Source organism: Carlito syrichta, unplaced genomic scaffold (assembly GCF_000164805.1).
Source record: "Carlito syrichta isolate Samal-C Ts95f unplaced genomic scaffold, Tarsius_syrichta-2.0.1 Scaffold307514, whole genome shotgun sequence".
Classification (NCBI taxonomy): domain Eukaryota; kingdom Metazoa; phylum Chordata; class Mammalia; order Primates; family Tarsiidae; genus Carlito; species Carlito syrichta.
The window spans coordinates 8544-14736 of NW_007251610.1; the positions used below are offsets into that span (position 1 = coordinate 8544).

At 39.1% G+C, this 6193-nt stretch overlaps 1 pseudogene; it reads left to right on the top strand.

The window, feature by feature from the left end:
• Nucleotides 1–306: 306 nt before the first annotated feature.
• Nucleotides 307–3942, top strand: LOC103266887 (annotated as a pseudogene).
• The last annotated feature ends 2251 nt before the right edge of the window (nucleotides 3943–6193 follow it).

The following is a 6193-nucleotide window of genomic DNA, read 5'->3' on the forward strand; positions in this document are numbered from 1 at the left end:
AGTAGGGCCCACAGTTGCGCCACAGTCCAAAGTCCCTAGGGTTGGGCAGTGGAGCCATACTCACTGAGGTAGTCACAGCAGTTGTATCCTATGGGTGTGGTGCCAGCACTGGCCTCCTCCAAGGTCTTACCTGTCAGACTCCCTCATCCACCAGCCCCCAGGTCCTGAATAAATGTATGGGATGAGGGAAGGCAGTGGATGGATATATCTGCATCCATAACCCCCTACTGTGAGGCCACTGGATGGGATAAGAGAGGCCTGGGGCAGCCCACTTTATCTCTGGACCTCAAAACATCTGTGTCCACCATGGCCTGGGACTGCTCCTCTTCCTGCTTCTCTCCCACTTCTCAGGTAAGGACAGGGCTCACAAGTTTAGGGCCAGTCCTTCTGTTTGAGTCAGTCAGTCACATCTGTCTCAGATATCCCATCAGCTAAGAGGACATGGAAATGTAATGACTGTCCAATGTAAGGAGGCTGTACTATTGGGAGAATGTAGAAGGTTTTGGGAGGTTCTTAATCTATGTGTATTTCTGTTTGCAGGCTCTTTCTCCCAGCCTGTGATGACTCAGCCAGCCTCTCTCTTTGCATCTCCTGGGTATCAGCCAGATTCACTTGCACCCTTAGAAGTGACTTCAGTGTTGGTGATTTTAGGATACATTGATACCAGCAGAAGCCAGGGAGACCTCCTCCTTATCTTCTGTACTATTATATTGGTACAGAGTTGGGGTCTGGTGTTCATAAACTTCTCTAGATCCAAAGATTCCTCAGTTAATGTAGGGATTCTCCACATCTCTGAACTCCAGCATGAGGATGAGGCTATTATTTTAGTACATGGCATGGGATCTCTAAGGCCTACACAGTACTCCAAAGATGCAGGAAAGTGAGACACAAACCTCCCTTCTTTGGGTTCGTACAGTCTGCATGGTAGTGTCTCACTCAGACAGTGACAAAAATTTTTACTTCCTCAGCCAGAACCTGATATTCCTGACTGCTTGACCTCAGATTATTCTTTAAGTTCAAAATTTGATTTATCCATGGCTAACACTCACTGAATTTTTTTTTCTGCCAGTAGTGATTCAGTATAAGGAACCACGACAAATGCTAGATTATTTTTCATTAAAGCACCAAAATAATTTCAGCAGTGAGTAGATAAGCTTACATAAATGTTCTGTTTTGTTTACATTTACATGCTTTTTTTTAATTTAGAAGGTAGATGAGTAGGTATAAGCAGAGGTGGCCATGCAGACACTCAGAGTCTAGACTGGAATCTCTGCATAGCCCATTTACAATGGCCTACCCAATCTCACATGTGGTCCATTGACATCTTCTGACTTGAGTTCCCCCATGGGTAGGCACCTCATCAAAAAGAGGCTGACATTGACTTTGAAACATGGTGCAAAGTGGACTGGGACTCCCAGGTCACATTGTGGCCTATGCCTGAGACACATGGTAAGGCCAAAGTTGTTAATTCAGTATCTGATTCATGAACTGGTGTTTTCTGCTCAGTGTTCCCTAGAAACTAGAAGCTTCATCCTCCCAAGTGACTGGGGTTCCTACATCAGAGTTTCACCAGCTCTACACATTCCACAAACTAAGTCTATGCCAGAGGGGTGTGAATCATGGCTTAGGAAGGGTCCAGGAAGTCAGAGAGATGGAAAATAATTTGAAGTAAGGGTTCATGCTTCCATAATTGTAATGGAAAGGATAAGAGGTTTTGGGTATCTCTATCTCAGCAGAGAGACGCAGGAAACAGAACTTTGGGGTATCTTCACCACAGCCCAATTCCTTTCCTCATTATCCTCAACTGCTGCAGTGGTGACTAAATTCTGGATTCACAGGCAGTGTCCCTAGGAAGGTCAACAAAACTGTATCTCCTTAGTTGGTTATCTTGGGTTGCAGGCTGGGCCCCAGGCTATATGTGAACTCTTTGTACTTCATTGCAAAGTCCTGGCCTAGATGTGTGCTGATCTAATGCTCCTCAGTGTTAAGGTCTCTGAACAGGAGGTCACTATCTCCTACTCTAGGTCCAGCAGCTACATTTTTTCTATAATTTGGGGGGCCATAAGTTCTTACCAGATGCTGCACCTAAAATTTTGCCTCATGGAAATATTAGGCCCTCAAGAATTTGAGATTCATTATCTGGCTCCTGTTCAGGCCATGTGCCTCACTGACCATCCATGACCTCAAATCTGAAAATGGGGTAATTATTAATGGTACTTATATGATAAGAGCTCAATTATGTACAGGACTGTGTGCCCATGACAAAGTCGAACAAAAACTTCCCTCTAGTGCCTGAGACTCTCCCTCTCTTGTAATTGCTGTCACCTAAGTTAACAGAACCTGTGAATCTTCTATGAATCAGTAAATCCAAAAGTGTCACCCAATCTAACATCATCCTGGCTTGAGATTGAGCCATTTCTAATGACACATGTTCTGCCTGGTCATGGTCACACAGGCAGGAACTTCTTGTCCAAGGCACAAGATCCTTCCCAAAAGATAATGGTGGGGACAGAGGACGGCTGACCAAAGCAGTAGAAGTAAAATAATCTTGATGGCTGTCCTTGAGCTGGCACAGCATGCTCAGGTCTCACATGTATCTGCAGTACTGTAAAAGGAACTAAGATTTGATCAAGTCTTTTCCCTCACCTGCATCTCTATTATTTCTGACTACTGAAGTCCCCAGGAGAAGCACCACCCTGGGAAATGGCCTTGAGTTACAGACATTTTGCTACTCATTTTCAATCCTAGAGAATACAGCACAGATAATGCATGGTAACAAAAAAAAAAATCATTAAAGTGTTTTTCAATGGTGTAAGAAATTATGTATAAAACTTTATAGGGATAAAACAATGAACATTGTTAAAAATACAACAAAAACACATTAAGAGTTTGAGCATGTTCATGATTTACAATCAATATTGTAAAGATGGCAGTGTCGGGATGAATCTCAAATTAATGCATGTATAATTAAAAATCCAGTAATATTTTAGGAATCTATTTAACATTTACTTAACCTATTTTATAATTTCTATGGAAAACTCAAGGTAAAAATAGCTAAGAGTTTATGTACAACCTTACAATGAGCAGAATTAATTTTTGGAGGGAGGGCCCCTTGTAATACAGAATTTCTCAACTAGGTAATTGTTCTAGAAATCCATTGGCATCAATGTACCAGCTAGTGTTGTAAGAGGCTGCATTAGACTTCAGTGAATTTTTTTTCTTTGTGTTACTTGAGATTCTTTCAACACATTTGCTCATTACATGATGAGTAACTTATGAGTATACCTGCCCACATCTCACTGAGTGTTCAACAATTTTTGGAAACAAACAAAAAAAACCCCAAAACAAAAATAAAAGAATTCAGCATTGCCCCACATATCCTTCTCTATTCAACTGGTCTTGCCTTAAGTGATTTTTTTTTTGTTTTTCCAGATAAAAAAAGTTCTTAAAAGCAAAGAATTTGCTGTAAAAAGTCCTTCAAAGCAAATGTTTGCTGATGTGGAAGAGTAAAACAAAAAAATGACAGAAACACAAAAAGAGATCAAAATTGGCAAGTGCAAAAGCTCTCTTATCAGAGGAAAAAGCATCTCAATAGGTGTATTGCATCAAGTGTAGAATAGTTTGATGACGACTGAATTTTAAACAGGTAATCATCTTCAAACCTGACATCCAAAGCCACTGGAAATATATAGAAATGGGACATTCCTGCTTTGTCCAGCAGCAGCAGCAGTCCTTACAGGATACTCAGTGTCTACTAATTGAACACCACAAACCAGGCTCTGGAGGTGATATGGGAAGCTTGTCATTGTTGCTACCCTTAAGCAAGTTGAAACTGGTGCACTCAAATCTTGAGGATGACCTTGAGGAGTTCTAGATTTTAAAAGCATAATCAACTCCGTGTCAGAGAGCAAAGACAGGGAGGAGATGCCAATTATTACTTAGGCAGCCTTCATTTGGGACTTCCACATCCCAAGTGAAATGATCATCCTTCCCAGTGGACACTGGAAATCTTATCCAGCTATTGTCATTTTCCTTTCCCTGTAGCTTTAGAAGAAAGTTTCCAGTCTGCTAGAAGGTACTTCCCAGACAAGGAGTTAAATCATGCCATCTATTCTCTGTCCTTAGTTCAACTGAGAAAATTCTATCATTGAATCTTCACGCCCTACCCTAGACATTTCCAAACAGCTGAAAAATTGAGGGTTTTTTTCCCCTTTTCACATATGTCAAGTTATGAATGTCAAGTTATGAAACTATTATAGCAAAATGATACAGATACCTTAATCCATGTGTATTACTGATTTGAATGTGATTTTCATTCCTTGATTCACTGGACAAGAATTGACTGGTTGATTAAAAAAAGAATAAATTCATTACTTTTTATAAATTAATTCTGAGTTTCTTTGGGTCCCTCTTTCTATATATGGGATACCAGATACTGAGATATTTTATAAAGCTTTATTAATTAAACAAGTGCATAATTGAGATCTTGACTATAATAGTTCTCTTAAATATGAATAGATTACATTTATAAATTATATGCGTTCATGGAAATATGGTTCATTACATGATAAAATACAAGTGAGATACCATATTCATATTATTAAAAATCCAAACACATTTGCATGAGAATAGTATACGCATAAAGATTCTAGTTTGATAAGAGAAAAATACTATAGTTACCTCAAGTGAAAAACTGTTTCTCAAATAAGCTGTCAAAGCCAAATTTTAAGATCAAAATTAAATTATTTGTTTGCAATCACTGACAGATTTTTGGACCTAGAAAGGCACAATTTGTAACATAATGAAATAATATGGAACAGTGGAAAGACATTTGCAAGGACACGGTTTTATGACTTGCAATTCAGAAGAAAATTTTGTAACCGGAGAAGATAGAAAAAAAATGCAGTTAAAATGATCCAAGTAGCAAACTAAGCCATTCACACATGAAAAAAAGTGAGTAAATAAATGTGACAACATATGTTCAATTTTATCAGACACAAAGACAATGGAATGAAATCTTCAAGAAGAATTTGTGGAGGGAGCTGTGCATATCTGTTTGAGGTAGTTTGCTCAGGCAGAGACGACAGCAAAGGTCTCAGGAAAGGTGCAAGAAAGGAGTAAGACTCACCTCCTTATATAGAAGACAGATACAGAGAGTTTGGGGTGTTAGAGACAAGGAAAAGGAAGTGTAAGTGGTTATCCAAAGGCTTTTGAAAACTGGACATACTTCTGAATGAGATATGAAGCAGTTAGGGGTTTGAAGTAAAAAAAAAAATTGGTACTGCAATGTTAAAATTTAGTGAAATAAAATGTAAGAGAAGACGTGAGGAATCACAAAATCTCACTCACTCCTGGTATATAAAAATGTTCAGCCATTTTGAAGAAAGACCCTCAGTTCACAAACATTTTATTCATTTGCGCATCTGCCTTGTAGCAAGTCCATCCATACATAGACACAAGTGAATCTTTATGAGACTTTCTGTATGGGTAGCAAAGTATTGGAATCAAGGTTGGTGTTCAACATGAGAAAGATTTGTAATTCATACGTGGTAGATAGAATGCTAACCAGTTGGAAATAATGAAATAAAAATATAAACATCAGTTTAAAAAATAAAGAATATTTACTTATATTAAAGCACAAATACAAACTATAATATTTTCAGGGTTATATGATAAACTATTTGGAAGATGGACTGTAAGCATATTATTTATAATTGAGTGGATTGCAGGAAGAGGTGGAAACATAAACTAAACAAACAAATCTAAAACAAAGAGGTCTTTCACTGCCTGATAATGAGAGTACTAATAAAATGAATGTGATTCCATGATGTTCAAATGGGGCCCATGAGTTTTCAGGGTCCTTCTTCCAGCCTGTGCTGACTCAGTCGCATTTTTGCATCTGCCTTCCTTGGAGCCCAAACCAAGGTCTTCTGCAAAGCACCTATACCATTTTGTGGGCACCATCCCTAGACCATTTCATGACATCAACAACAGCCAAGGAAGACCCTTTATTATGGGATATATGTTCAGAGTGATGAAGGTCATAGTAAGGGAGATGGGATACTTGATAAATTCTCAGGCTCCAGCTTTGATTTTTTGTTTTTTTGAGTTGGAGTCTCACTCTGTGGCCCAGACTGGATTGCAGTGGCCGCTTCCGGCCACCGCAGCCTCAACCTGCTGGGCTCTGGCGATC